This window comes from Schistocerca nitens, chromosome 2, assembly GCF_023898315.1.
Source record: "Schistocerca nitens isolate TAMUIC-IGC-003100 chromosome 2, iqSchNite1.1, whole genome shotgun sequence".
NCBI classification, from domain to species: Eukaryota; Metazoa; Arthropoda; class Insecta; order Orthoptera; family Acrididae; genus Schistocerca; species Schistocerca nitens.
Genome location: NC_064615.1, coordinates 1,025,660,245 through 1,025,687,079, shown reverse-complemented (window position 1 = coordinate 1,025,687,079; position 26,835 = coordinate 1,025,660,245). Strand labels below are relative to the sequence as shown.

Genomic DNA, 26,835 nt, shown 5'->3' with positions numbered 1-26,835 from the left:
CCGAACGATTCACTTTAAGCCATAGGGCCACATCAGTTTTGCTACTGTCCTGCTTCCATTCCTCCACTGCAGAGAGAGTGGCAGGCGTCTTCTCTGTGCCATATTGCACCATCTTGAGTGTGTAAACAGCGACTGTAGATGTGGGATCACCCAAAAAATACTACCCCGTTTGATGGGTGCCCTGACGTCATCGCTGGCGTGGTTGTCCATTGGCAGGAATGCCATCTTCTGTACAGAACACGATATACAGACATCTGTTGATGGTATGATTATATTGTGATTTGGACACAGGATGGGGAAATAGCGCTTTGTTTCTTTAATTTTGGACAACAGTGTATTATCATCATTCCGTAGTGTGAGGTCATTTGGGGGTTTGTAAGACGGTACATAAGATCAAAGAGGCCTTGACTTGGATGTTAGGGATTTTAAGAAGCTGGTGAGCTAGTCATAAAGGGGCCCTCGAATCCACACATGCTGAGCATCCAATGAGTCGATTGTTTATAAGTTATTTTGGTTCATTATCTCACACAGTGCAAAAGTATATTTTTCTAGCTGTGGATGGCTTCTCCTGTTTTACCTGGTTAGCACCCAATGGTGGGGGAGGGGGGAGGAGGGGAGGGGGGAGGGGGGGAGGGGGGAGTATGGTGGGGACCAGCATTTGATATATTACCAGAAGTTTTTCCTTGTTTGGCTCACCCAAGGTCATGGTGAGCGACAGCACCTCAGCTTTTGTGTCTAGGCAGTTCCATAAGTTCTCTTTCCAGCATGCCATTACACATGCCACACAACACAGACGGTCAACCAGAATCTAAAACCCATTATGATCATGTTGTATGCTGATGCCCAGACCAAGTGGGATCATTTATTGTCCAGCCTGCATCACCACGAATCATGAGGCTAATAAGGCCGCTATGGTCTCCTTAATGTTTTTCTATTCTTTAAATTCCCCATCGTTTAACAACTGGCCCATCAAGATTTTTTGCTGCATAAAGTCAACCCAGAATTTTTTATAGCTGGTGAAAGGTCAAAGTAAACTTTGAAAAGGCTCACCAGACAGAAGTGTCATGGTACAACTATGACCAGCATCTGAGGAATTTCGAGATGGGGGACCCCGACCTTTATCAAGGATAGTAGGGGGAGGGGGGGGAGGGGGGGGGAGGGGGGGGCGTTGGAATCGTTCTAAGAGGTCAGGCAAACTGGCACCACATTTTGTAAAGCCATGTCAGGTCCTCTAGGTGCTGATCCCTGTCACTCTCCAGGTCAGGAATGAATAAACGGGATAAGACCATCAAGTGCATCTAAACCAGATTAACACTGGTGGTCCTAGTTAAATTATCTACTGTGTTGTAAATCCTACCCCGGGAGTTTGGGTTTTGGGGATGGGGGGCGGGGGGTGGGGGGGAGAGGAGGCTGAGCCATCCCGTGAATCGGTAAGTTGCACCACATTCTCAAGTGTACTCGTCATGGCCAGAGGACACAGCTAGCTGTCATGCCATGCCATCACAGAGACGTCAAAAGAAGAGATGAAACGTGGGTAAGAGGGGCTGTGACGACCTTCCCACTGTGTGACACTTTCACACCATTAACCGACCTTCTACCTCACATGAACTTCTGAGCTGTGGCTTTTTTTCCTCGTGTGTCGACACCATGCTGTTTGTAACGTTGCTGAGGCCGAGGGTGACGTCACTAGGCGCCACACGTTTTACCTCATCAAAAACGAAGCTTGTAGGCACCTTGGATCCAAATTTCAAACTTATATGTCGCATTCATTTTCAGACAGTTACGGCTTTCCGAAAAAGTGATCCTTTAATTGGGTTGCTCTAAGTAGGATAAAGAACTAGACTGCAGTTGTGAACAATATTCATATCCACCAACCACGAATAATTGTTCGTGTATTCGTGTGTTAAGCGTACTGTAAACGTAAAAGGTAATTCATTAGACATATCAACATTTAATATTTGTGAATAACGCTGGAGTTGATATCCGACAATGTCCCACATGTGCTTGATTGGAGGCAAATCTGGTGATCGAACAGGTTTAGGCAACATGTCGAGACTCTGTTTGTAGTCAGGGTGCATGGGAGAGCCATTGTCTTCGAAAAGCGTGCTTACCTAGTGCTAGCCAGCTCAGCACATCAGTTGAGCGAACGTATCCCCTCTGACGCTAGTCTACTGGAGAACAGGCAACAGTGGAATGTGTTTGGCAAGAACATTATCATCGATTTACTTCCTGGTGTGGTTCAGAATTGTCCAGCTAAATTCACTTGATATTTCTTTGTCGTTTCCGATAAATAATCTGAATAATCTCACTTAAGGTTTAACACTGCCAAATTTTTTTGATTCCAGAAAGGCCATTCCACACAGAATCTAAACCTAATCTCACATTTAACGTTATTAATTATCTCTGCTAACGAAGAATATCGCAGCGAGAACGCACTCATTGCAATACTGGTTCACTAGCTAGAAGTGTATGCCTTCCACATCCACATCCTGTCACGTATGTTGCGCGTGAGGTCTTTACGCTAAATGTGTAGCGATGTACTGCGTTATTGCATAGAATCATGACCTTGTCGTTCCGCAAATCGACAATGAAATTTAGTTATGCTGACGAATAGGTTCGACTGAAGACTAAAGACAGAACGTTATTTACGGCGATGAAGTAAAAGTCGAACCTTCCGGTGTAATGGGAATACATTTATCCACAGTCAGCAGCGTGGTCTATTTCAAGCTCATTGATGAGCCGGTTGTGTGACAAAATACTGCTCCGATCCCGGCAAGGACTTCATTTCCGTCATTCGGACGGGGCTATTGGAGTGGTTACAGTTGAACACGCCGGCATGGGACTACGATCGATCCGTATCTTCGAGCTCCTGTTCGAAGTCCCGGAAGAATTGGTGATCACCGTACTGCTCCCTTACGGGACGGTTCTAACCTACGTGGCTGAGCAGTGGGCGGGTTTCGAAACATATCCTGTCCTCAGCGGCGTCAGATAAATGCAGGTCGAGCCACAAAAACATGTTCTGTCGTACTCGTACATCCCTAGTTGTAGGGCATCTACGAACATGTTCTGGGCGTGGAAAGGAGGTGCAAGTACGCTCTGAATATGCCCAGAGAAGGTTGTTACAGCTGCCAGGGAGTAACCCTCTCCCCCCCCCCCCCTCACCATCCCACTTACTCCTCATCCGACGGCGGCGCTCCCCATGACCCGTGTCGCGTCAGCAGCATTACGTGATCAAGTATGACAGTCAGCGGAAAAATACGGGTACTTATGGACAGTGGCAGATCACGATATACTATTGAAGGAAGACATTGCACCAGACCACCCAGGGCAGTTGCAGGACCCCTTGTCTTTGGTGCCACTCTCGGTCCAATCAGATACAGCAGTTCTGGACGTTGACAATTTGATGGAGCACGATTCCGAAGTCCCGCCACCAACATCAAGAAGCCATAATGCCTATGATTCGGAGGTTCGGAAGTGGAAACAGCTATCACCAAAACGCTGGAACTAGCGCCGCCTCATGGCGGAGAACGATCAACATGATTCAGAACGGAATGCTGAGGCGTTTCCGTGAACAGATCAGCCACCTATGGATACAGAACAACTCCTTAGTGTGGATGCTGGTGGAGAGCGGTGGGGAGGGGATTGACGAGGATGTGACGCGTGATTGCCACGATGATGTCCTGGAGGCAGCGGAGGAGTTTGGCCGGTGGCACTGGGATACTGGAGAGGATGCGGCGCCTGCAACGCACGACGATGATGGGACGCTGCGAGACTGGTCACAAGATCCGCCCCAGTGTGGACCAGGTGATGCTTGAAGAGATGCACCCACACACTCACCCTGGTATAGGACCGGAGAAGACCACATTAGGGCACGGCAGGGGAGGTAGAAGAGGTATTAGCCACCGTAAAGTGCCATGTCTAGGATGATGGTCATGTAACAAGCGTACTGGACAGGGTTTGTCAGCATCAATAGTTTTGGGATGCCTGCGGAAATAAAGATGTTCAGTGACACGTTAAGGCCTGTGGTCACAGGCATAACGCTGTTTCAGGACGTTCAGATGCTTCCCTACCTCGCATTTTTACGATTATGATATTTACTGTTCTCTGTGTGACGAGACTTGCATTGTGGAGTACTTGCCTTCAGCCTGTCGTATGGCCGTTACGATAGGTGCCGTGCGTTTGATCGCTATTTTCGCACCATCTGGCTCTGGTAAGAGAAGGGAACTTGCAGAATTTTACACCCACGACGTTACACCATTGTTCCAGGGACAATACTACGCGTGTACAATCTTCAGTGATTTTAATTTTATGGTCGACCGGAAGAACCAACATCCTAACTACACTCCTAGCCGAGAACTTCGGGAGGCGGTCAATGGGATGGAACTAATCGATACAGGTATTGGCGGAATTAAAGCTGTGAGGACAGGGCGTGAGTCGTGTTTGGGTAGCTCAGTTGGTGGAGCACTTGCCCGCGAAAGGCAAAGGTCCCGAGTTAGAGTCTCGGTCCGGCACACAGTTTTAATCTGCCAGGATGTTTCATTATCAGCGCACACTCCGCTGTAGAGTGAAAATTTCATTCTAGAAACAACTCCCAGGATGTGGCTAAGCCATGTCTACGCAATATCCTTTCTTCCAGGAGTGCTAGTTCTGCAAGGTTCGCAGGAGAGCTTCTGTGAATTTTGGAAGGTAGGAAACGAGGTACTGGCGAAAGTAAAGCTGTGAGGACGGGGCGTGAGTCGTGCTTGGGTAGCTCAGTTGGTAGAGCACTTGTCCGCGAAAGGCAAAGGTCCCGAGTTCGAGTCCCGGTCCGGCACACAGTTTTAATCTGCCAGGATGTTTCAGCAAGAGCACTCTTGTGGTTTTCCCACACATCCTGACTGGAAAATTGTATGTCAGTCATGATTCGACTTGTTGTGCCACCATTCACGAACAGTATTCTAGGGCGTGTTTTCAAAAAGGACAAACTCGTTCAGCATGCTCTACTGATTGTCAACATGTTGTTGCCGGCCGATGTGGCCGTGCGGTTCTAGGCGCTTCAGTCTGGAACCGCGTGACCGCTACGGTCGCAGGTTCGAATCCTGCGTCGGGCATGGATGCGTGTGATGTCATTAGGCTAGTTAGGTTTAAGTAGTTCTAAGTTCTAGAGGACTGATGACCACAGATGTTAAATCCCATAGTGCTCAGAGCCATTTGAACCATTTTTTTGTCAACATGTTGCCTTGGCCTGCTAGATCACCAGATCCACCTCCAATCGAGCACCTACGGGATATCATCGGACAACAACCCCAGCGTCATCCACGAACAGCATTAACCGCCCTTTCACTGGCCAACCAAGTGCAACAGGCATGAAACTCCATCCCACAAACTAACGTCCGGCACATGTACAGCACAACGCAAGCACGTTTGCAGGCTTGCAATCAACATTCTGGCGGTTACACCGCTCGTCAATGTACCAGAATTTCACACTTGCAACGGCTAATATCGCTCTTACATGAACCTATGATTTTGCAATGTTAATTACTTAAATATATTACCCAGATATATTTCCGAAATTTCATTACTCTATATTAATTATTTTTTGATGTTGCAATTTTTTCCGTCAGTGTGTTAACAGTACGCCAAACAAAATCTCCTTAAAGTTATTCAACAATCTACTTTTATCAGTGAGATTTGCCCTTCATGGATTATAAACATCAATAATCTTAATATAAAATGCTGCATGAGAAAAAGTCACAGCGCCCCTTGCCTATGCAGTTACGTGAAACGAAACGTGGTGTAAAAACATAAGATGAGAGTATGTCGATGACTTTGTTTTTTACACTGTGCCATATCTATGAGCCGACCATAAATAAATACACCAGAACAGAATCACAAGTGGAAAGCAACACTTCCATCGGAAATTTCCGCGTCCTACCATGCTGCCAGTCAGTGCAGCTGGTTGTTATGTGAATTTGTTTCAGTGATTACAAAATCAAGGCAAAATCATGTATTCCGTAGCCAAGGCAGCTAGTGAATATCATTGTGGACGACAAGGGAAGTGAATGTTTCGAACAGGTTGTAATGACCCTCGTTCAATGTAGAGCCTCTTTCTTTACGCCAAAATCGTGAATCAATGCTATGTGTAAGTTGGTGGTCTGTTGGAATGATTCTAGCTGCGTATATTTAAAATCTGTATTAAGATTCTCATATTAGGCAACCGGTTTAACGATACAAACAAACCCTCTTCACCTTTTTTAACGCCATCTGAAGAATGTAACGTTACACCGTGACTCCAAATCCGCATTAAATACGGCGGACCTTCTCTACCAATAGGAGAGTCTGTGTAGGTTGGGCGGAAGTCGCACCAGATCGAAACCGTGTCTCCAGTAACTTTTCTTAAAAGAGAGATTGTTTTATTAACTAACCTGTCCTCATGTAAGGGCACAGAGCTTCTATTCCTTACTGTATTTGATTTTGAGCTGTTGAAAATATTGGTGCCAGAGTAGTATTCGAACTAATATCTCCCCTTCCGCTGGATTTGTCCCCTACGAGACGATACAACTCCATCGTTTCATTGCTTTCCCAAAATCCCCAACTACTCAGGGTCTCCACGAAAGGCTCGTGTCTGGATTGGAATCCACGTTTCACACAAAAGTTTACGTCCGGTCATTTCAAGTCGTAGCATGCGCACATCAAACTACAGGTGACTAATTATTATGATTTCTGTCGACTCTCCGTGATTTGTGGACAATAACGATGGAAATCGCTTTCAACTCCAAATCAGACACAGAATTTTTATCACATCATTTCAAGTTCAAACATGTCACTCCTAGTTAATGTCGAAAAAGAATTAGACAGTAAATGTCTATTTCTAGGTAGTCAACAGCGATGATAAGTGCAGGGTTCGACTCCCAGTCAGCACAGAAATTTCTTTCATGTCATTTCCAATTCAGACATGTGCACATCTAGCTACTGATGAAATAGACCGAAATTTAAGATCTACTCTTGACTAGAAGTCAACAACGATAGCTGCTGGGTTCGATCCCCGTAAGACAAAACTTTTTCGTCTCGTCGATTCAGTTTGTCATCTCACTACTGGTGAAAAATTACGATTTCTAACATTTGATTGTGCTTAGTGAACACTCCTATTAGGTGCTGAGTTCGAATATCCGTCTAATGCAAAGCTTTATCCCACGTCATTTTTAGTTTAAACGTATGCACGCTTTGCTCCTTGTGATTGAAACCATATTTAAGATCATTCGTAGTTAATTAACAGGAACAATAGTTCTAGAGTTCCAGATCCCTGCCATTCCAAAAATTATAGTCATATAGTTTCAAACTGAAACTTTCTGAAATGTCATTTATTGTAATAAATTTGAATTTCCAAGCGTAATGACTATATCATCTCTAACAACGTGTGTTCTGATGTTTGCATTATCGTATTATTAATTTTTATCCGGACTGATAGCCACACAGAGCAGTTATCTCTTGTGGCCTCTTGCAGTAACCACTTTGCATAGTCAAATGACTGTTTGCATAGTCAAATGACTGTACCGAAAAGAGAGCACTGGACCTGCCACACAGTTGCTTCACGTGCGTTGCATGCAAATTACTGAAGGCTCAATGAAAATGATAAATAAAAATAAAAAATTGTAACTTGGAGTGGCGTTTGTACACAACGCCTCACGGAAAAACCTCGGGACGCAAATTGAGCATTACAGATGGGCAGAAAATGTTACAATTATATCGTTATGCAGATCCTAATAAAATTCCAACATGTCGCTAATAAGAAAAAGTTGTAGATAAGGGTCTCTAGTCTCAGCTTGCCAAGCGATAGAAGAACATTCATCAATTCTGGAGCAATCTGATTGTATTTAGTTATGTACCAAATTTTTACCATCGAGCCAGAAACATAGATTGCTACTAGTCTCCATTTAACCCCCAAGTAATGCCTTGCATTGTCATCAGCAGTTTCAGGAAATAAATACGGCCAACAGTAACGAGAAACAAACTAGTTCGTCCTTAAGAAGTTACATGATTTATTCCCACTTCACAAGCTCGATAATGACCACTATCTCCCAAATCTAGCCATTTTCTGTATAAGACTGCCTTCGAGTAATACTGCCATCTTCTTCTAAGTCACTAAACACCACACTCTGAAGGACAAAACAGCCGACCATCTATCAATACCAGAAGCTGCAGCCGTAAGGTAACGCGCTTCTGTGCTAAATCACAATACTCGACTTCGGGAGTCGGAATCTGGTAGTGAAACTCATTGCCCAAACACACGAAGATGATTTTGAGTTCGTTTAAACTTTTCAGTCTCAAAATTAACTTGATCAAACCCTGTGGAACCGAATGTCTCTTTTGAGAAACTGGTTACCGAAATGAATCACCATGTATTGCGGTCCTCTGGCCACTATACACCTCCACCAACTCCTCGATTCTGCGATTACCCAGCGGTCCCTGAAATTGTTTAAAACCTATACATTTCATTGTCGGTATTGTTTCTTTGAATGGCATCTTGAAGCACTCATGAGTTGGCGCTAGTCTAGTCCCCTATGTGACTAAAAGCGGAATTCTCCAACGTCTGCGTTCTGACCGAAGCTCACATAGCTCTCTCATTGTAGAAAGATTCTCATAACGTCATGAGAAACGCTCATATTAACAATAGGGCAGTCGACAATGGTTGTAAACAGACGAGACCATCCAGCTTTCGTACCACGTTCGGCTCCTAGCTATTTAAATTCCCTGAAGTTCTCACATTTCGTTCCGTTAAGAGAAATCACATTTCAACCAAAAATTATAAAATGATCGGAGCAAAGTACTGCTCTACAAATTCGTTCCCAGAAGCACGCAAATGAAACCACAGTAAACCATTCTAGTTATTCAAGGAAACGTATTCATGTCTTTTTACTAGTTCCAGCACATACTATATACAGGGTGTATCATAATTAATGACGTAAACGCATACAGTTGAAAGTAGACGATACAAGAAGGAAAAAAGTCTCAGTAAACATAGGGTCGAAAATGCATACCTTAAGAGCTACGAGCAATTTTTCATCTTCGTTACTGTGAAACAAATCTCTTCCACTGAAAACTCTTTGCTTTCCACATTTTGGAAAGTAGTAGTATGGACCAAAACAAGAAAAAATATCCAGTAAAAATCTGCTCTAAAATGCGTACCTTAAAAGTTACGAGCAATTGTTCATTAGAAGAGTTGTGTTTCCAAGTAACGAAGATGAGCACGTGCTCGTAGCTCTTAACGTATGCATTTTAGAACACATGTTTACTAGACATTTTTTTCTTGTTTTGGTGCACATTACCATTTCCCAAAATATGGAAAGCAAAGAGCCTGCGGTAGAAGAGATTTGCTTCACAGTATCGAAGATGAAAAATTGTTCGTAGCTCTTAAGGTATGCATTTTCAACCCAATGTGTACTGAGACTTTTTTGCTTCTAGTATCGTGTACTTTCAACTGTTTACGTTTACGCTACTAATTATGGTACACCCTGCACAATTTAAATTGTTGAGGAACGTGGTGTGAAATGGTAGTCTTTGCAGCTACAACTAGAAACCGTCAGAAGTGGTTGTAGATTTCTATTTACATTACCAATGTCCATTATCAACTTTTCTGATTAGGTGTTTTGTTCCGAAGATTAAATGAACAGGCTAAATGCGGATACTGCATGTGGCTAACTTTCAATGCTTCCGTCTTTCCAGCACCACATTAAAAGCATACTGAAAATAAGTGAGATAAAAATCTTGTATACATATGACTAATAGTAACAATAATGATAATAACATAGTAATAATTAACCTTCCGCTACTCGCGCAATATTTCCTGATACTATCACTCACGCCGATGACAGGTGTCATCCACTACAGTTAGACGTTTTCAAAGGTATATATGAATGATTTTACAAGTGTGATATTTAAATATCAATATAATGCACTTAATACGCAAATACAGTAAGATATACTCTACGTGATAATTACATTTGTTAACTTTTCAAAAATAGTACTAGTACGAGGTGCATTCAAGTTCTAAGGCCTCCGATTTTTTTTCTAGTTAACTACTCACCCGAAATCCATGAAACTGGCGTTACTTCTCGACGTAATCGCCCTGCAGACGTACACATTTTTCACAACGCTGACGCCATGATTCCATGGCAGCGGCGAAGGCTTCTTTAGGAGTCTGTTTTGACCACTGGAAAATCGCTGAGGCAATAGCAGCACGGCTGCTGAATGTGCGGCCACGGAGAGTGTCTTTCATTGTTGGAAAAAGCCAAAAGTCACTAGAAGCCAGGTCAGGTGAGTAGGGAGCGTGAGGAATCACTTCAAAGTTATCACGAAGAAACTGTTGCGTAACGTTAGCTCGATGTGCGGGTGCGTTGTCTTGGTGAAACAGCACACGCGCAGCCCTTCCCGGACGTTTTTGTTGCAGTGCAGGAAGGAATTTGTTCTTCAAAACATTTTCATAGGATGCACCTATTACCATAGTGCACTTTGGAACGCAATGGGTAAGGATTACGCCCTCGCTGTCCCAGAACATGGACACCATCATTTTTTCAGCACTGGCGGTTACCCGAAATTTTTTTGGTGGCAGTGAATCTGTGTGCTTCCATTGAGCTGACTGGCCCTTTGTTTCTGGATTGAAAAATGGCATCCACGTCTCATCCATTGTCACAACCGACGAAAAGAAAGTCCCATTCATGCTGTCGTGGCGCGTCAACATTGGTCGGCAACATGCCACACGGGCAGCCATGTGGTCGTCCGTCAGCATTCGTGGCACCCACCTGGATGACACTTTTCGCATTTTCAGGTCGTCATGCAGGATTGTGTGCACAGAACGCACAGAAATGCCAACTCTGGAGGCGATCTGTTCAACAGTCATTCGGCGATCCCCCAAGACAATTCTCTCCATTTTCTCGATCATGTCATCAGACCGGCTTGTGCGAGCCCGAGGTTGTCTCGGTTTGTTGTCACACAATGTTCTGCCTTCATTAAACTGTCGCACCCACGAAAGCATTTTCGATACATCCATAACTCTATCACCACATGTCTCCTTCAACTGTCGATGAATTTCAATTGGTTTCACACCACGCAAATTCAAAAAACGAATGATTGCACGGTGTTCAAGTAAGGAAAACGTCGCCATTTGAAGTATTTAAAACAGATCTCATTCTCGCCGCTGGCGGCAAAATTCCATCTGCCGTACTGTGCTGCCATCTCTGGGACGTATTGACAATGAACGCGGCCTCATTTTAAAACAATGCGCATGTTTCTATCTCTTTCCAGTCCGGAGAAAAAAAATCGGAGGCCTTAGAACTTGAATGCACCTCGTACCTCCATGACAACAGCCAACTTGTCATTATTTCTTCAAACACCTCTGTCAAGGATACTATCGAACATCAGACATCTCAAGTGCACCCAGAAATGCAAGGACTTTCATTCATGCTTAAGTGTCACGATTCATGTCCATTGGACGCCCGCCCCAATGGGGAATTGAAATACAATAAAGAAAAAAAAAATCCATTGGACTTTGGTTCATCCCACAACTTCGACAAACTCTTTCTAGAAATTCTCAGAGATACGTGCAGATGTTACAAAGCACTGATCTTTATAACATTTGTTTCTTTAGCATTCCTTTCACTAGATAAGTTACAAGGACTTTCATTGTTGTAAATATTAGTATACGTTGCAATAATGCGTATTTTATTTTCATCCGAAAATGGCTTCACAATTGTTTTTGTCTTTGTTATATGAGCTTCATTTTTGCGCCCAGGTGACCGCGTAATAGTATTATAAGATCTCGTTCTAACTGCGGTAGGATAATTACTTTTCATACATTTATCTCTTCCAATTTTTCCTAAAAGAAATAGGTCCTCTTGAATTAGTTATTCCTGTGACTTATATTCATCATTTTCTGACACTTATTGTTCTGTTTCTGAATCATGACCACTTTCATGCACATAATCCTGGTTCTCTGAGTCGCTAATATCACTGTCAGGGTCTTCATCACTCATCTCATTGAACCACTCCAGCAATACATGCACATCTTCGCTAAACTCTGTCCTAGGGTTTTTTTTTTACCTTTGACATTTATTTCACAAACTAAAAGTATATAGAATATTTGCTTTTCGTAGTTAAATATTCTAGATAAAAACTGTAATTGATTTCGATGCGCCTAAAATTACTCACATGAAAATAGGATTGGATTTAGGAAAGAAGTTAAGTAACATACACTTACTTTGATTCACATTGTAACAGTAATGCTCGTGCGAATGACCAGTGTCCTCCAAACTATAATAATGTTTCGACAGGAGTGCAACCCTGCGGAACTAAAATCCAGTGGTGGCTGAAGCTAGCCGATGGAAAGGTACTGAAAATGGAGCGAACTCAATCCAGTCCAATCAGACAAAAAGAGAGCGGAAAAATCACGTGGACGACAAGTGTCATCCGCCGGAGCAACGGAGGATTGATTAAATGTAGCACATTCCATCAGTCATCTGATGATTATCGAAAGCTGCTTGCCCAGTCAATACAAAAACAGCAGTACGCACTCAGAGGTTCGCTTAAGTTTCCAATGCTATCGGTTTCAGATGTGTTAGGGAACGAAGCAAAAATAACCGATTTGATATACGTATATAAAGTTTCCAGCGAGAATCGGTCGTATGGCCAGAGGTGCATTCATAACAGCAAACGAGCACTAAAGCGCACGGCTCGTGAGACATCGATGATATGACCTTTCTCTCACTGCTGCACTAGCGACCAATAGAGAAAAGAAAGGTAGATTGCTCACATAATGAAAAGAAAATTTAATCGTAAAATGATCAGCTTATAGTCAAAAAATTAAATTTCCGTACTCATTACCACTTATTACATAAGAATGTTTCATCAAACTTTCAAAAAAAAAAAATATATAGTGAATTTGGAAGTATAATTCAGCTCCATTCCTGGAAGTAAGTTGACGATCACTGAGTTGCCAAAGACTTTCTGTGATGTCGCCAAGTCTCAGCTATTCCAGCAGTAGGAGCACATTTTTGGACGGCTCTCAGTGTCTCCCTCTAGTGCTGTTACCTACTCCTTGTTCTGGCTGCCCGTCTCAGCTAGCGAGGCCCAGCCTGAGGCCAGGCTTCATTTAACACACAGGATATCCAAAGTGAGCTTTACACCGATACTACTGACTAACATTGCCTGAATGTGTCTAACTAAACTTAAAATCAAAACATCTAGTAATTTTTTATAATTGTAGTACTATTTGTTTATGTGTATAATTTTGTAATAATAGTAGAACTGAGTCAAAAAAGTGTCAAAGATGAAAAGTCTTACGCAAAATTTTTACAAAGAGCAATTTCTATAGTAAGGGTAGTTGGGTGTTTGACCTGCCCAGATTAGCTCTCCGATGATGTTGTGGCGCCGTTGTCCCATGCGCCTGACTGACCTGTTGCTGAACGCCCTTGCACCACGCTTTCTATCTGCCCCTGTTCAGCTTTCAGACGTCCCGCCCATCTTTTGCTTCCACCATTTTTTCCTTGAACTGAGCTACGTCCGTTTTGCGAAACTGCCAACGTGCTTGATGGCCAAGAAGGCAACCTGTGGCTTTTTTCAGCGGAACAGCTCACCGGATGTGGTTGAAGTGAAGTGTTCCCAGGTCGACTGGCGTGCCGTTTGGCAATCGGTGTGCGCTCCTTACCTTGCAACTGTCGCCCGGTCTGCATGGTATCTTACGGTCAATGGTCACTCCTTCACGCGATTCACTTTGCAGACACACCACTATGCGTCGGCTATGATGTTCTGGACACAGACGAGCGGCGGTAGGTCTCTGGTTCTTGGTGAGACAGATGCTACCAATAACTACAGGTACGACTCCCCATCAGATACCTCCTGACCTGCTCCTCTATCCGGACTCGAGATACGTCGCACAAACGAAGACGAACTCCGTGAAGTGGGTCTGTAGACACGCAGTTCACTACTTGTTTGCTGATAGCGAGAAAAATGTCCTCGATTTTTGGCGCTTCCGTAATGGACGACATTGTGCAGTCCCAAATACAGACAATTTTTCTCTAATTTGCTTTGCAGTGTCTTTCTTAACGCACTCCTGAGTTGAGGTGTTACCCAATGCGAAGTTGATCGACGCATTTTCCTGACTGGGTACTGATTATTCTCTGGTCAGTGGATTGTTCTCCTCAGCTACGTCGGTCTCCTGATACGTTCGATGGTAATAAAATAAAACATAAAAAAGAAAAAGAAGAAGAAAAATCAATGAATAAATAAATAAACTTTGTCTCCTTGAAGTGCATCATTTTCCCTGCACCTTCCTTCGTTCCCGATGGAGGGAACGGGATTGTGGCCAGACCTCAGGTTGCGACCCCTGCCTGCTCTACTCCCCCCCACCCCACCCCCCCGCCTTCCTTTGGGCGCCAGGAAGACTCCATAAAAAAAGTAGCTGTGCACGCTAAAACGCCGCGCTTCCGGTACAAGGTGGTTCACCGGTCCCGAATCGAGTCCATCTGGGGGATTAACGACGAGGATTGGTGTGCCAGCCAGCCTGGATGCGTTTTTAGGCAGTTTACCATATTACACTAAAAGAAAACCGGGCTGATACCCAAGTCTGCACCAGGTTATACGCTTCGCAAACATTTTGAAAACTTTCGCTACTTTCACATGAATGACATTACACTCATAAAGTTGGGGTTCAGAGCAAATGCTTTGTCGGTTACATTATCGCTGGGACCAGCATTTTGCTTCTTTTTCGATAGATCGCTAAGCAGACAGATCGAAAATCAGTCACGAAATCTTAATAAAAGTCTTCTTACTACTTTCAGTACCCCATAGGCCTAATGATGGAATACAAGATATTGCAGAAGTGCATGCTTGATAATTCCTGCATTATTCTCCCTCTGTTGACAGATTTTTGGTTTTTGTGAATTTACAACTTTATTAATAAAATTGAGACATGAATAATTTGCTAGTCCAACAGCCTCGCCGCAGTGCTGACGCCGGTTCCCGTCAGATCACCGAAGTTAAGCTCTGTCGGGTTGGGCTAGCACTTGGATGGGTGACCATCCGGTCTGCCGAGCGCTCTTGGTAAGCGGGGTGCACTCAGCCCTTGTGAGGCAAACTGAGGAGCTACTTGACTGAGAAGTAGCGGCTCCGGTCTCGGAAACTGACATACGGTCGGGAGAGCGGTGTGCCGACCACACGCCCCTCCATATCCGCATCCAGTGACGCCTGTGGGCTGAGGATGACATGGCGGCCAGTCGGTCCCGTTGGGCCTTCCAAGGCCCGTTCGAACCGAGTTTTAGAATAAATTTCTATATGGATATCTTTATATGTATACTCCTACTGACACATTTCCGCACAATTTGCGTATAACAAGGGACTAGTCCTTGAAACAAGACATTTCTATGTCAAACAAATTTAATGTCTTACGAATTCGTGACAGTTTGGAGAACCTCATGTTACAGATAACTCATGTTTAATGCTGAATGAAATGGACATCGTCTCGAAAGGAGAACATAAGATGAACATCAGCAAAAGCAAAACAAGTATAATGGAATGTGTTCGAAACAAATCAGGTGATGTTTTATTGATAGCAGAATCGATTTTCGATCACATGGTGATCATCTTCAGTGCTGTACAAATTAAACTCAGACACTGGAATCAAGTTATCAATAACCAAAACTGAGACGCGATCACAATATTATTGTTATTGTGATCGCATCTCAGTTTTGTTTATTGATAACTTGATACCAGTGTCTGAGTTTAATTTGTACAGCACTGAAGATGATCACCATGTGATCGAAAATCGATTCTGCTATCAATAAAGCATCAATGTTTAATAAAATATTCTTTATTCATAAGATTATCTTGGTAAGTTGTAAATGATATCTATTAGTACAGTGCCTAGTTTCATAACATTTTTTATTGGTTTATTGAACACAAAACTAAACAAAAGAGATTGATTCCTTATTTATAGAGTTCCAGAAGGCTTCAGATACTGTACCACGCAAGCGACGTGTAATGAAATTGCGTGATTATGGAATATCGTCTCAGTTATGTAATTGGATTCGTGATTTCCTGTCAGAGGTCACAGTGCGTAGTAATTGACGGAAAGTCATCGAGCAAAACAGAAGTGATTTCTGGCGTTCCCCAAGCTAATGTTATAGCCCCTCTGCTGTTTCTTATCTATATAAATGATTTAGGAGACAATCTGAGCAGAAGTACTACGTTGTTGCAGATGACGCCGTCGTTTATCGTCTAGTAAAGTCATCAGAACATCGTAACAAATCGGAAAACGATTTAGAAACGATATCTGAATGATGCAAAAATTGCCAATTGACCCTAAATAACGAAAAGTGTGGGGTAATCCAAATGAGCGCTAAAAGGAATCCGTTAAATTCGGTTACACGATGAATCAGGCAAATCTGAAGGCCGCAAAATCAACAAAAATCTAGAAATTACTATTACGAACAACTTCAAATGGAAAGAACACATAGAAAATTTTGTGGGGAAGGAAAACCAGAGACTGTGTTTTATTGGCTCAAAATGGTTCAAATGGCTCTGAGCACTATGGGACTCAACTGCTGAGGTCATTAGTCCCCTAGAACTTAGAACTAGTTAAACCTAACTAACCTAAGGACATCACAAACATCCATGCCCGAGGCAGGATTCGAACCTGCGACCGTAGAGGTCTTGCGGTTCCAGACTGTAGCGCCTTTAACCGCACGGCCACTTCGGCCGGCTTTTATTGGCAGAACACGTAGAAAATGGAACAGATCTGCTAAAGAGACTGCCTACACTACGCTTGTCCGTCCTCTTTTGGAGTGCTGCTGCGCGGTCTGAGACCTTTACGAGATCAGATTAACGGAGTACATCGACAAACTTCAAAGAAGAGCAGTACGTATTGCATTATCTCAAAATAGGGGAGAGAGTGTCACTGACAAGATTCAGGATTTGGAGTGGATATCATTAAAACAAAGGCGTTTTTGATTGGCGACTCCATGGAGTGCTGTGTGCACAACGACCATATTTGTTAAATTAAAAAGGCCAGCGTTGGCCGTAATATTGATGTTTTATTGATAGCAGAATCGATTTTAGATCACATGGTGATCATCTTTAGTGCTGTACAAATTAAACTCAGACACTGGAATCAAGTTATCAATAACCAAAACTGAGAAGCGATCACAATAACAACAATAATATTGTGATCGCGTCTCAGTTTTGGTTATTGATAACTTGATTCCAGTGTCTGAGTTTAATTTGTAGAGCACTGAAGAGGATCACCATGTGATCGGAAATCGATTCTGCTATCAATAAAACATCACCTGATTTGTTTCGAACACATTCGATTATACTTGTTTTGCATTTGTTGATGTTCGTCTTATGTTCTCCTTTCGAGACGATGTCCATTTCATTCAGCAGCTCTTCGAGGACCTTTGCAGTCTCTGACAGAATTACATTGTCATTGGCTAATTTCAAAGTTTTTATTTTCTCTGCATAATCTTAAATTCCATTTCCAAAATGGGCCTTGGTTTCCTGTAGTCCTTGCTCAGTGACATCGAGGATAGACTAGGACCTGTTCTCACTCCCTTCTCAACCACTATTTCCCTTTCACGTCCTTAGACTCTAACTGCCGTCTGGTTTCTTTGCCAGTTGTGAATAACCTTTTCTCTCTGAGTTTGATCCCTGCTTCCTTCAGAATTTCGAAGAGTGTAGTCTAGTCAATTCTCTGAGTCTACAAATGCTGTAAATGTAGCTCTGCCTTTTCTTATCTTCCAAGCAAAGTTGTAGGGTCAGTAGAGCCTCGCATGTTCCTGCATTTCTCCAGAGCCCATCCTAATCTTCCGCGAGGTCTCCTACAAGCTTTTTCATTGTTTTCCGAATAATTCGTGTCAGTATTTTGCAAAAATGACTCATTAAGCTTACAAGGGAACCTCCCCATCGCACCCCCCTCAGATTTAGCTATAAGTTGGAACAGTGGATAGGCCTTGAAAAACTTGACACAGATCAATCGAGAAAACAGGAAGAAGTTGTGTGGAACTATGAAAAAAATTAGCAAAATATACGAACTGAGTAGTCCACGTGTAACATATGCAACTTCAAGGGTAATGTACAGATAGGAGCGCCGTGGTCCTGTGGTTAGCGTGAGCAGCTGCGGAATGAGAGGTCCATGGTTCAAGTCCTCCCCCGAGTGAAAAATTTACTTTCTTTATTTTCGCAAAGTTATTATCTGTCCGTTCTTGCACTGACGTCTCTGTTCACTGTAATAAGTTTAGTGTCTGTGTTTTGCGACCGCACCGCAAAACCGTGCGATTAGTAGACGAAAGGACGTGCCTCTCCAATGGGAACTGAAAACATTTCATCGCAAGGTCATAGGTCAACCGATTCCTCCACAGGAAAACACGTCTGATATATTCTATACGATACTGTTGACGGCATGTGCGTCACATGACAGTAATATGTTGTCGACCCACCTAACTTGTACACTTGGCGAATGGATAAAAAGATTCTTCTACCTTGCCCGATTTAGGTTTTCTTGTGGATGTGACTATCACTCCCAAAAAAGTGATCGCATCGGACAGACAGACTGACAGATAATAATTGTCTGGAAACAAAAAATTAAAATTTTCAGTCGAGGGAAGACTTGAACCAAGGACCTTTCACTCCAGAGCTGCTCACGCTAACCACAGGACCACGGCGCTTCCGACTGCACATTGCCCTTGAGTTAGTATATGTTGTACGTGGACTACTCAGTTCGTATATTTTGCTAATTTTTTTCATAGTTCCACATAACTTCTTCCTGTTTTCTCGACTGATCTGTGTTCAGTTTTTCAAGGCCTATCCACTCTGCCAACTTATAAGTAAATCTGAGGGGGGTGCGATGGGGAGGTTCCCTTGTTAGTATGCAAATTGAAAGTAGAATGGGGGAGAAAAGAAAGTGAAGGGAAGAAACTAATGATATCAGCTGCACCGCGACTTCATGCGGAATTACGGGCAATCAGTGGAAGTATGTGCCAGACTGGGACTCAAATCCGGGATCTTTTGCTTTCTAGGCAGTGCCAGTAACCACTGCGCCATCCGGACACAGTGTTTATCGCAAATGCGCTGACTGTCTCAGCACGCTACCCCGGCCGACCCACACTCCTACCTAGCGCCATCTATCCGCTAGGTGGGAGTGTGGCTCTGCCAGGGTAGCGTACTGAGACAGTCAGCGCATTTGCGATAAACACTGTGTCCGGATGGCGCAGTGGTTACTGGCACTGCCTAGAAAGCAAAAGATTCCGCGGTCGACTCCCTCCGGCACACATTTCCACTCGTCACCGCTGATTCCGCAAGTCCGGTGCAGCTAATATCATTAGTTCTTCCCCTTGACTTCCCACCCCTTTCTCTCCTCTCCACCGTCAGTTTACATATTCTGTATCACAGCTGCGGATTTCTCGCGGTGTCTGTTCTTTTGGACAGGTCCGAGGGTATTATTCCTGTTTCATACATGATGCCCACCAGGTCAAATAGTTTTCTCATGACTGGCTATTCCAAGGATGTCATTAGTTGCGAGAGAATGTCGTTTACTCCAGGGGCCTTGTTTCGACTTACGTCTTTCAGTGATCTGTCAAATTCTTCTCGCTGTATCGTATCGAATCTCCCATCTCACTTCATCTCCATCTCCTTCCATTTCCCTTGTACAGCCCCTCTGTATACTCCTTCCACTTTTCAGGTTTCAGTTTTTCCTTCTTTCCTTGGTAATGGTTTTCCATTTGAGTTCTTGGTATACAACTAAATTCAGAGCGAACACGAACGACACAAACTTTATAATTTGTCCATTTCATGCTTCGGTTTCTAACGCTTGAGCGAAAGTCCTCATAAGATATAAATACGAGGGACGTTCAATAAGTAACACAACATAATTTTTTTCTCGGCCAGTTTCGGTTGAAAAAAAATGCGGAATTTGTTGTGGGACATCTCTCGCTTCAGCCCCTATAGTTTCACGAAGATCCAATAGGTGGCGGCGCTGTAAGTAGCCTTCAATGTGGCATCTGTAACGGGGGTGCGTTCCTAGCAGAGAGCTGTCATTGAGTTTCTTTTGGCGGAAAACCAGATATTCATAGGCGCTTGCACAATGTCTACGGTGACCTGGCAGTGAACAAAAGCACTGTGAGTCGTTTGACGTGGCGTCTATCATCATGGCAACAAGGTGGAGCAAACCCATCCAATCTCTCGTATGTCGGCTAGCGGCACACAGCTATGACTCCAGCAATGTTAGAACGTGCGGACACTCTCATTCGAGTTGATTGACGGATCGGAATCAAACAACTCGCTACTCAACTGGCGTCTCTATTGGTAGTGCTGACACGCTCGTCACCAGTTGGGCTACTCCTAATAGAAGACTGTAAAGAGCGCTATGGTTGCTGGTCCGACGCCAGCATGCGCTCATTTGGAGTGGGTGTGACCTCCCATGACTGACTGTCCCGACCGCCACACATTTGTTCCCAGAATTGTTTCGTGACATTGGTGACACCTGGCGATGAAGCCAGTTTAGAGACCGGTCGTAGAATAAATTAAGAAAGTTATTGGCAACGGAAGCGGATTTTTCTTCTATAAACATATGTTGTCAAGATTATTGAATAATAACGTCCTGTTTACATTCTCGAGATGACAGGTACAAAATATTGCAATGTAGTGAACCTAACTGAAAACGGAAATGGTATTAAGATGTCCTAAACCCTGAGGACAACAGATGTTTTACAAAATCCGAGCCGCGTGGGATTAGCCGAGCGGGCTGAGGCGCTGCAGTCATGGACTGTGCGGTTGGTCCCGGCGGAGGTTCGAGTCCTCCCTCGGGCATGGATGTGTGTGTTTGTCCTTAGGATGATTTAGGTTAAATAGTGTTACACACTATTTAGGGACTGATGACCTTAGCAGTTAAGTCCCATAAGATTTCACACACATTTGAACATTTTGAACAAAATCCGATACCTTATTGAATTAGGCTCAAAAAATGGCTCTGAGCACTATGCGACTTAACTTATGAGGTCATCAGTCGCCTAGAACTCAGAACTAACTAACCTAAGGACATCACACACAGCCATGCCCGAGGCAGGATTCGAACCTGCGACCGGAGCGGTCGCTCGGTCCCAGACTGTAGCGCCTAGAACCGCACGGCCACTCCGGCCAGCTATTGAATTAGGTCATAAATACCCTAAAGTTACCGAATAATAATTTGGAGCAGATTTTGTTACGTTAATTTAGGAATTAATATCTATTTAAATTAGTATGACTTAAAACTGATTTTATTTGAATTTTTTAGTATTCTATAAAACATTAACCTATTCTTGAGACACGAGAGTTTTCTATTAAGGACAATATTCGCTTGAGGAATGGTCAGTATTCTTTTCCCGGAGGGATGGTCAGTATTCAATGACACGACAAGGGTGATCATTCGAAGGAAAAAAAGTCCAGTAAACATGGTCTCTAAAATGCACACCGTAAGAGCTATGAGTATTTCTTCATCTGTAGTGTGAAACAAATCTCTTCTACTGCAGGTTCTTTGCTTTCCATATTTTGAGAGGAGTTAGTATCGACTACAACAAGAAGAAAAATCTTTAGTGGTTATGGGCTCGAAAAAGTTATACCTTAAGAGCTATGAGCATGTTCAGTAGAAAAGATACGTTTTACAGTAGCGGAGATGAACAAGTGCCCATAGCTCTTAAGTTATGCTCTTCAGTGCGTATGCTTACCGGACACTTTTTCTTGTTTTAGTCCATACCACCATTTCACAAAATGTGGAAAGCAAAGAGCTTGCAGTAGAAGAGATTTGCTTTACAATACCGAAGTTGAGGAAGTACTCATAGTTCTTAATGTAGGCGGTTTAGAGCCCATGTTTATTGACTTTTTTCCTTCGAACGATCGTTCCTGTCACACCGACGAATACTGACCATACCTCCAGGGGCACCCTGTACTCAAGATGCAAAGGATGATTGTTTACAGCGTAGCAAAGCGCTGAAGGTAAAGTCGAGACGAGCACAATGACACAGGACGCGTGTGGTTTATCAACCGGGGAAGCAGCCTCAAACTGGCCTACAGAAGCAACCTACGCTACAGCGTTGCGCGTTGTGAGAGATTTTGGCAAAAATCGTGCTTCAGTGTTAGGAATTCCTTGTTATTGCTATTACAGAATGTAAAATTGACGTCTGTATAATTTTACCACACAATATTGTGAACATCAACAGCATAAAATCAACAATTTAATCGTTTTGTTTCTGTGGCCCTCTTAACACTAAATTACTGTGGTTATAGTGTTTAAGTGGCAAACGTAATTGGTTTTTGCACAGCGCTTACAAAAGTCTTTTTTCTATCATTACTCTCTGCACACAGTCTCGTGATGCCAATTGAGGAACTACTCGACCGAATAATAGCGGCTTCGGTCAAGAATACCATCATAACGACCGGGAGAGCGGTATGCTGACCCCACGCCCCTCCTATCCGCATCCTCCATTGAGGATGACACGGCGGTCGGATGGTCCCGGTAGGCCACTCGTGGCCTGAAGACGGAGTGTACTCTCACGGGAGTGATTCGATTAAAAAGTCAACCTAATAGCTCACTAAGTCTGTGGCGTAAGTGAAAGAGAAGATTTCGTGCGGTGCGCATGCGCTATTATAGCTCTGGTAGATTTTGACGGTCAATTTGAGGTTATTTCCCAGCTTGATTGACTGTGAGCGCCCAATATCAAATCGTTCGTCTGGATAGCCCCTAAACCTCTGTGGCACACTCTAAACAGTTGCTGCTTACACACTATAAGCTTCCATTGGGGTAGTTCTGAAATTATCATCACGTTTCTGACGGCTTTTCACTAAATGGTATTACCGTCTAACGACGACGTTGCGGTCACGGTAGAGATAGCGGGACAAGGCCCAACCTAAGACACTATTCTGTAACTTGTAACTTAAAATAATTTATTTTTGGTACACAGTCTGGATTAGTAGGGGCCGTAGTTGCTGGCATGTTCACATAAGTCGATTTAAAAAATGGCTCTGAACACTATGGGACTTGACATCTGAGGTCATCAGTCCCATAGACTTAGAACTACTTAAACCTAACTAAGTCCGCAGCTCGTGGTCGTGCGGTAGCGTTCATTTCCCGGCGGGGTCAGGGATTTTCTATGCCTCGTGATGACTGGGTGTTGTGTGATGTCCTTAGGTTAGTTAGGTTTAGGTAGTTCTAAGTTCTAGGGGACTGATGACCATAGCTGTTAAGTCCCATAGTGCTCAGAGCCATTTGAACCAAACCTAACTAAGGACGTTACACACATCCATGCCCGAGGCTGGATTCGAACCTGCGACCATAGTAGCAGAGCGTTCCGTAAGTTGGTTTAGCTAGATTGTAATCCGAAGGAAAAGCTCCTGTAGTTTCGCGTCTCTGAAGACTACATCTTACTTCTTACACTCGCCAGTGCACATTGTCAGACGTAATTTTGCCAGTTGCAAGAAACTGTCGCGATCCGTTGGGCACAGTATAAGTCACACCTAATTTGCATGCATGCGTGTGTGTGGCGCTGCTGCCGTGCGACGTACCTCAGTATGCTGCGTGTTCCTGGCGGCCGTCCGCTTTCATTGCACGGGCGAGAAGTTAGAACGTCTGCCCCCGTGTGACGGTAAACAGAACTCCTTACACGTCGCTACTGTGATAAGAGTGCAGGAAGCACCCAGCGGAAGCTGATGACGGGACCTGGCGCTCCGTCAGTTCCTCGAAGTGCCGCTATTCCCCGCTCACGGGCTGCCTTCTGCGTACGGGCGGGAAAATCCGACCGATTATTGCCGATACCGCTATTTTAGTTCTGAATAAGCGGTATTGCTCGGTATTTGTTTGGTTTCGGTTATAGCAGGTGATTTTTCTTTTTACTGATAAAAAACCGAAATATCAATAGGCAACAGCAACTGTGCTAAATTTTTTTCTTTTTTAAATAAACTTTCCTTTTAAAAGAACGAGTCACTTTTATTTGTAAAATTTGCATTGCTTTGAAACATTGCGTTATTTTTGACAAAGAGAAAAGTGATCAGTGCTATTTTAAAAACAAAACCGACAGCAACGAGCAACAAACACATGGCATTAGAAATGGTGCATCATTGCTGAGACATTAATGTGCCTGTTATCACGTGGCGTGTCCTATTAGAAGGGGCGCGTGTGCAAGATTTGCCCTATCTTGTGTTTGTAGAGGGTGACAATTGTTGAACTACATGAAAAAAACGTAAATTCGTTACAAACTACGGCGTACGCACACCCCATTCAACATGTAAACGACGTCACTACAGATACACAGACTTAGATTATGACATGTTCGATATGCCTGCCATCATTGGCGATGATGTACCGCAGACGAATAGCGAAATTCTACATGACCCGCGGAAGTGTCGGAACATCGATGCTGTCGATGACCTTCTGAACGGCTGTTTTCAGCTCAGCAATGGTTTTTTGGCTATTACTGTACACCTTGTCTTTAATACAGCCCAACAAAAAAGGAGTCGTATATGTCCTGATCTGGAGAATATGGCCGCTAATCGATGCCCAAGCCACTGGCCTCTGGATACCGCAGAGCCAGAATGCGGTGCTCCAGGACATGAAACACTCCTGCTTCCATGGGGTAGAGCTCCGTCTTGCATGAACCACATCTTGTCCAAATCGAGGTCACTTTCCAAAACCTTCACGAACGGTTTGCTTTAGAACGTGCACGGTTGGCCGCGGGGCACGATGAAAATTATATGGTTTGGTTTAGTGACGAAGCCCACTTTCATTTTGATGGGTTCGTCAATAAGCAAAATTGGCGCATTTGGGGCACTGAGAATCCGCATTTCGCTATCGAGAAGTATCTCCATCCTCAACGGGTGGCTGTGTGATTTACAATATCCAGTCGCGCAATAATCGGTGAGATATTTCTTGACTGCGAGGGGACTATCGTGGTACTTCCTAGCACAGTTGTCTGGTACAGCTGTCTGCACTGCTGTGATCTGGGGTTACTAATATCACCGTATCCATGCGATCTGCGTATATCAAATGGCTCTGAGCACTATGGGACAGCCGGCCGCGGTGGTCTCGCGGTTCTAGGCGCGCAGTCCGGTGCCGTGCGACTGCTACGGTCGCAGGTTCGAATCCTGCCTCGGGCATGGATGTGTGTGATGTCCTTAGGTTAGTTAGGTTTAAGTAGTTCTAAGTTCTAGGGGACTGATAACCACAGCAGTTGAGTCCCATAGTACTCAGAGCCATTTGAACCACTATGGGACTCAACTGCTGAGGTCATTAGTCCCCTAGAACTTAGAACTAGTTAAACCTAACTAACCTAAGGGCATCACAAACATCCATGCCCGAGGCAGGATTCGAACCTGCGACCGTAGCGGTCTTGCGGTTCCAGACTGCAGCGCCTTTAACCGCACGGCCACTTCGGCCGGCGATCTGCGTATATCACAGGTCTATCAAGATGTGACTGTGGCCCGATTGCAGCGAAACCCAACTTTGAAAAGCTGTATGAAACAACTATATAGGAGGGATCACTGGAGTTTTATGTGTCCTGACAAATGCAGTACTGCTCTATTGATTTTGCTTTAATACCTGGACCTAAAGGCTCTGTCTTTTCCTTTCTTAACTGTTGCTACGTAAATGAAAATGCTTGAACTGAACTACATTTATGATGATGATTACAGGGATAAGTGAGCGGATGTATATAGCCTACCCTTATGGGATTGGTAACAGAATTGTTCAATGTAGCTTTGTTACCCCACCATTAGTTATAAGTATTTTTCTTTTACTTAAATTATCTCTTTCTTTTAAATTAATGCTGCTGCAGTTGTAGAGTTTTTGTGTGTCTTTTGAGGGGGTGTGTTACAAACGCGTATGCAGTGGTATTTTCAAAGCGAGTCGACATACCGCTGTGTTCGATACGGTCGCGCGTTAATCGCGGATTCCGCAGTTATTTTGTGAGCGCCGAACAACAGAACTGAAGCTGCTTGTTCGCTGTTGGGCTAAGCTTCGCGGTAAGAGCAAGTTGAATGTGACAGCTGTCGAACCACGCAGTCTATGTTTACATCGTAGTTACTCATGCTGCCACACTTTCAAGAGCAGTAACTTGGTTGTTGATGATTACAGGGATAAGTGAAAGGATGTATATAGCCTACCCTTACAGTGTTTATGGGATTAGTAACAGAACTGTTTGTTATTTACGAAGGTGGTTTGAAAAGCTCTCGGAACTGAATAGAAAAAAGTACTTACATCGCTGAAACTTTTATTTTTTAATGTAGTCTACTTGTAGATTAATGCACTTGATCAAACGATGTTCCAGTGCCTTGATCCTATCTCGAAAACGAGTTTCCTCCAGGGCTGCAAAATAGTTGCTAACTCCGGCTATCAATTCTTCGTTTGAAGTGAATCTTCGTCCACAAAGAAAAATTTTCATTTTTGGGAAGAGACAGAAGTCTGACGGAGCCGTATCAGGTGAACAAGGCCGGTGTGGCAACAATTCATACCTTAATTCGTGTAATTTTGCCATGGCGACGGCAAATGTGTGCAGGAGCGCATTGTCTTGATGGAAGATGACTTTCTTCCTCGCTAAACCTGGCCTTTTTAGCGCATGTTTTGTTGCAATTTGTCCAGGAGGTTAGCACAGTATTCTCCAGTAATTGTTTGCCCAGTGGGGAGTAATTTACGAACAGAGTCCCCTTCGCATCCCAGAACACTGACGCCATGACCTTTCCTGTCCAAGGATTGTCTTCGCTTTCTTTGGTGGCGGAGAATCAGCATGTTTCCACTGCTTTGACTGTTGTTTTGTCTCTGGGGTATAGTAGTGCACCCAAGTTTCATCTGTG

General features: G+C 43.8%; 1 protein-coding gene across 2 annotated transcripts in view; it reads right to left on the bottom strand.

Annotated features, from left to right (window-relative positions):
* The window catches only part of LOC126237373 (uncharacterized), a 786,945-nt gene extending 763,298 nt beyond the window's left edge, over positions 1 to 23,647 (bottom strand). For both annotated transcript variants that reach the window (XM_049947458.1, XM_049947457.1), the window contains exon 1: positions 23,557 to 23,647. The gene's annotated coding sequence lies outside the window, so the exon portion shown is untranslated. The remainder of the gene's footprint in view (positions 1 to 23,556) is intronic.
* Between the last annotated feature and the right edge of the window lie 3,188 nt (positions 23,648 to 26,835).